We start from the raw sequence: 6,072 nt of genomic DNA, 5'->3' as shown, positions 1-6,072 counted from the left end.
GCAAGAAATTGCCCATGAACAGACAAGGGAAAAGGACTATTTATCTGAATGACTTCACAGATGAACTCACACAATATGTACATCTGAATGCAGAAAATGAAATACTAGTCATTCAGGAAACAACCTGCTCTGAATCACTGACAAAGAAATGCATTTGCAATAGGGAGTCTCAAATAGCCAAATACTTACATGAGGCAGCATGTTTCAGGTTCAAGTCGTACATGGGACCAAGGCTTCTGGATGTAAAATGCAAGAAAAACCTTCCATACCTTTAGCTGGCTTATATATTAGGCAAGGCATGGGTATTAATTCATTCCTTTCCCTGATCTGTCTGGTGACTTTTTTTTGAATATTGACAGTTTTGCAAAGTCAATGTTCTTTTTTCTTCTTTGTGAAGATTTGGGCAAGGCTCACCAGTAAGGCCCAAGCACTGCAAGCAGAATGACTAAAATCCTGTACAAGGCTCTGAACACATGATCTCAGCTAAGTCCCAGAGCTGGCTTGCCAAAGGGACACGAATGAAAACCAACTCAAGTTCCTGCTGGCAGCAAGCTTGAAGGAAAGATGATCTGTTTAAGTCTAGTCTCTTTCCTTGGGCAGTCCCTTGCTCAAAATAAAAACTAAAATAATATCAGAGTGCCAGTGTGTTTACTGAAAAGCCCTGCATGGGGCAGGCACTGTGCAGTCCAGGACTACCTGCCAGAGAGTCTGGATGAAGGCTTTTCCAACACCATGTGCTGCTTGCTCACTCCTCTTCTATAGTCTCTGTACCTCTGCAGTCTATCGTGCTCCAGTAGTAACAGCTCTAAGGACCTGAAAACATCCGGTTCAGTTTTCAACCAAACACATTTCTTCCAAGAAAGCAAAATGCGGAGCAATTAAAAACCAATGTCTCCTTTGCACTTCCTTTTCAAGGAAGCAATGTCTCCAACAGAAGCAACATAGTTCAGCTTCAAAAAGTATGGGATTGAGGCTGGGTCTCATTTCATGTCCATTTCTAAAATCTGATGGTCACTGTGAAGCCCAGAATGCTTTTTTTTCTGCACTGGGAGAATGCAATGTTTTTTTCCCAACAGCTCAGAGGACTTTTCTGGGAATGAGAGGGCATTGGGGTGAAATGTCACAGCATTAATAGCAAGTTACTCAAGCTTTCTTTGTTAGGGATATGTGATATATTTGCATGTCTACAGAATATTTGCCACACTCTTCCATGAAGCATTGAAGCCAGGCTTTCAAATGCTGAGTAAATCTTTATTCCTTTTTCATGCCCAGTTTAATTTATTCCATCAGCACTGGCTACATAAGGACATAAATCTTCCCATGGAACACTGCAAAACAACCAGCACCCATTTGCTATTTCTAATGATTGAGCTGCCACTGGCAGGTGGCCAAGAATTAGTGCACTTCATCTTTTCCTTAGGTTTCATATAATAAAGTGAATAATTGAAGTAATCAGTTTGGAAAAAAAAAAACAAACCCCAACAAAACAAAGCAAAACAAACCAACCAAACAAAAAAACCCCACAAAAAAACCCAAAAACCAACCAACCAAACGAAAAAAACAAACAAACAGCTGTACCTGTTTTGCTTACAGCAGAATTTGGAGAACAGAACCTACTGGTCAGAGACTACAACATCTGCGTTTGTAAGAGGCCCTGATTCATGCAGAAACAAAGAGAGGTCCTAAAGTTCATGGGGAAAGCAAACACCTTAAATGTTCAGTCATATCTCCAGAGTTGCCTAGCCATTTGTCACTAAAGATCTGCAGAGGGACAAGGTGTCTCATGAAGTTTTCAGCTCTGCTGACTGGGGAATGTGACAAATCATGAGAAGAATCAAGTGTCATCCTTTCTAGCTCTGGTCTTCAACCTCTGCATGGTGCTATTGATTTCAGCTACTCTGAACATTTGCTTTAGTAGCAGGTAAGGTTTGAAGAATTCAGGATGTTTGAGGGAAGACATGTTTCTAAATATGTCTTTGTAACAAAAGAACTCTTGAAGTAATCTGGATTATCTCCTCCCCTCTCCTTTCTCATGTCTTCCTATGAGAACATACCCCAGAGGGAACAAGATCCTATTAGGAATGGATTCCTCATGGTTTTCAGACAGTGGCTGTGGGTAACCAGTAGTTTGAAAGAGAGGAACCCATGGATAACATGCTGGGAAACTAATCCAGGACCAATGTGAGAGCACATTGAGACACTCCTCTTCCATGCTGGTTGGCAGACTCAACAAACTGGAGTGAACTCTGAAGTAGACTTGGGTCTTTAATTACTCTGGCTAAGCATGTGGTAGTGAGGGAAAAGGTGGGGAGAGGACATGAAACTCATGCATTGGTTACAGAATGACAGAATTGTCATGGCTGGAAAAGACCTCTAAGATCACTGTGTCCAGCTGCCAACATCCCCCCACTGTCAGAGCCCACTGCCTTGGAATGGACATTGTTCTCTGCCACATGAACTTAAGGAGGAACTGGCAGAGGTCCTGTGTTGTTACTGTACCAGAACAGATGGTTAAAGGGAGATGTGATACACTGTCTCTGCTAGCCAGCAAAAATATATGGATATTCAAAATACTGTGTCTTCTTCCTGATTCTCAGAGGAAATGTGGCCCACACCAGTCCACTCAACACAATCAATCACTTAGATTTACTGTGTAATCTTCCTAAAAGGCAGATTGTCATAAAAGGGATCTTAGCTCTGTATACATCTTTTCCAAAACCTTTCCACAAACTTATTTTTAAAATGTATGAATTGCCCTTAGCTGTCACCTCAGGCAGTGATATAGGGCTGACTTAAATGGAAAACTGAAAAATGAGGAGTTGAGACTAATAACCATGACCTTCCATGAGACTGGCAGCTCAACACACTTTTCTGTAACTCAAAGACTATTGTGACCACCCATGTGGGTGGATTTTAGCTATGGCCTTCTATTTAGGATTTCAGACTGGCACTTTTCAGTCATAAAAAAAAGATACTTCAAGGACTGGACCACATTCACCTCTTACAAGCTCTAAAGACCACTTGAACATTGATATGTCCAGGGGTTTAACCCCAACATAACAGTGCCTTCTTCTTCCCCAGTTCATTCCCTCTCAGGTTTCCCCCTGCAAGCACTGAGATTTCAGACTATGTAAAGAGAAACAGTAAAGGAAAAATGTCAGGTTTATAAGAACAGTTATTTTATACCATCTCTTTTTCAGAAATTACGAGATTGTTAGAACATTAATTTTAAAAGAACCAAAAAGCAAAAACCAAACCCACAAAATAAAAAAAAATCCTGAAAAAAAGCCACCTTGTGGCAGATCATGAACATGGGAAGTTTCAGTCCAAATGATTAAAATTTAACAGAGCTATAAATCCATAAAAAGAAGAACGTACACTGGAGAGTGTGAAGAATAGTTTAATACCCATATTGTTATTCTCAGTGTTAATTACATAATGCATTAATAAATGGGCAGAGGTTGTTATTCACAGAGGTGCATTTGGCCAGTGCTATGCTTACTGCCCCTTAGGAATTCACTCTCTCACAGCAGCTGCTGGAAGAAATGCTATCTGCTGGGCAGACACTGCTGTGTTGTTTGGAACTGCAAGAAAGGAGTAAGATTCCATGTAAGGTTCTGAACCCCTTTTCACCCTGTGTTATACACCATCAATCTTTAAACATGATGTTCCTGGTCTCATTCAAGCAAATAATATACTGCCATAAAAGTTCCTTAAAAATATATATGTAATGAAATTATCAAACCAGTTGTAAGGGTAATGAACAGAGGAGCTGATTCATTGTAATAAGCTCAAATGAGAGATAATGATCTAAATACCTCCACATTTTAGGAAAATGTGCACCTGGAATCTACCCAGAGCTTTCACAATGGGCTGAACCAGCTCCTTCAGACTCTGGGAAAGTTCAGGCCCACATTCCCATTCTCTGGCTCGGAACCATCTCAGCTTTGATCTTGTGTATATTTCATCAAGTTGCACACCACTGGTTCCCCATTGTGGCTGATTGCATCTCTTAAGAAAAGTGCTATGGAAGGTGCATGGAAAATAACCATTTTTGATCCACACTCACAATGTACACAAAGTAAGAAAAATGGAAAGAAGGAAAGAAAAGAAAGAGGGGAAGTGGCATGTGATATCATGCAAGCCATTTTCACTAAGATGCATTGCTGCAAGGGTGAGATGCTGCCTTTGTTAGATTTATTCATTCTCAGCCAGAAGTTATGGGCCTGAAGAGGGGATTTCCCAAGGAAATTTTGTGGTTGGTGTTATGCAGGAAGTAAGACTCATAGAGTCTTAATGGTCACTGAGATCTTTAAAGATATTTCAGCGTGCTTGCAAGATACACTCACAGAAGTTTCACTGAGCAGGGAACTACAACAGTAGACTGGTAATTCCCATTGGCACCCCATTTGCTTGAGCAAAAATCACAACTTGGGCTCCTAATTCCTGCCTCAGACTGGAACCAGTTCGAGTCTGCAGTGATGTTCCCAACAACATATTTGTTTGGTTCTCTTCATGAGCTCAGCCTGAATCCTACTGACTTGGAATAATGAGCAAATGGCCCAGACTGGCAGTGTTCCATAGGCACAGATATGACACATATTAAAAGGAGTGTGTGCACCTAGAGGGACATAGGTACCATAAGGGATCTTTGAGCAAACTTGTCACTGATCTCCATGTGGACATTGAGCCATTGACCACTACCACAAGGAGTGGATTTTATTCCCAACTACCAAGCTTACAGTTTCAAGTTAGGAGAAGTTTTGTGTCAGTGTTTTCAACAGACAGCAGAAGAGATGGACTCTTCATCAGTGAGCACTGAACAAAAGGAACGGATGTATCTGCCCCCCGCCTCTGTTCTGCAAATGAGGCTGTAAGTTATTACTAATCTCAAAGGATCTTTGTGGAGCAATGCAGGGAAGGGCCACAGAGAGCAGGAGACCTCCTCTTTCTCATTTCATTCATCTTAATCCCATCATAGAGCAATAAGTGGGGGCACTGAGATCCCCCTGAGTTGTGATTTGTGATTTCAAAGGAATATATCCATATATATCCATAGCAAAGCCCAGCTCTAATGACTCCTTGGTAAAAAAGCAACAGGAGTTTCTGACTGGTAAACAGTATTAATCACCATTTCCCATTGCTGCAGCCTATTATGAAGTGATTAAACCCTGTTTACAATGGGAGAGGGAGGGTGTCATGGGGGTGGTATTTGCTTTGACAACCATTCATTTCTCAAAATCTCTGGGAACGTTCTTCCTGGTTTGCATGGAAATCTCTGAGGTCAAAGGACTGAGACAAAGTATTATTCCTTTTTCAATCCCTTGTGCCACAATCTGTTTTGTCTGTCTCCATCAGCCTGTGTCAAAAAGTGACACTGTCTGCAAAGACCCTCAGCTGTCCTCCAGAAGGTGGTTGCTGCCTACTGCTAGAACCCCATGGCCTGTGAGGAGATTTTGGAAATTTTGGTGAACAATCAGTTTCTCCAAGACCTGTTTACTAGAGTCCACTTAATTTTTTTTGGCTTTGGGCAAAATCTTGTGTTGCTGCTGTCACTCTTCTATTCCCCAATACAAACATTTTGAGTCAGTTTCTTTGTAGAATAAAATGCCAACAAACACCTCAGGTTGGTGGCCTCATGCATGGCAAACATCCAACAACTAACCTATGTCCTGCTAATTTTCCAGTAACCTTCTGTAAATAAAATTAATTGCTACTTAGGTGGACTTTATCATCAAGCCAAAAGTATGGGGATGAGAGCCAATTAATTATTAGAAATAAACAGAGCCTGGGTGACTAATAAATCCACTTTACTGTTCTTTGTAATTTTCTGGTTGCTGCAATATTGAATCAAAGGGATTTCACACCTTTCCTAGCTCTGAGTATATTCCTTGTTGCAGATATCTTAGCGCCGTAGCTTTTTTCCAAAAACAAAAAAGATTTAAAAGCACGAAATTGTGGTTTTCTTCTTCAAGTATGAAATGTACCAGTTTGGGTGTGGTAGTATTTGGCACTTTTATAAGGTTTTGGCAGTAGTGGTACTTATCAATGCTAGCAAGCAACTCCATACAA

The sequence above is a fragment of the Heliangelus exortis genome, chromosome 6 (assembly GCF_036169615.1).
Source record: "Heliangelus exortis chromosome 6, bHelExo1.hap1, whole genome shotgun sequence".
Classification (NCBI taxonomy): domain Eukaryota; kingdom Metazoa; phylum Chordata; class Aves; order Apodiformes; family Trochilidae; genus Heliangelus; species Heliangelus exortis.
This window is presented reverse-complemented; position numbering follows the sequence as displayed.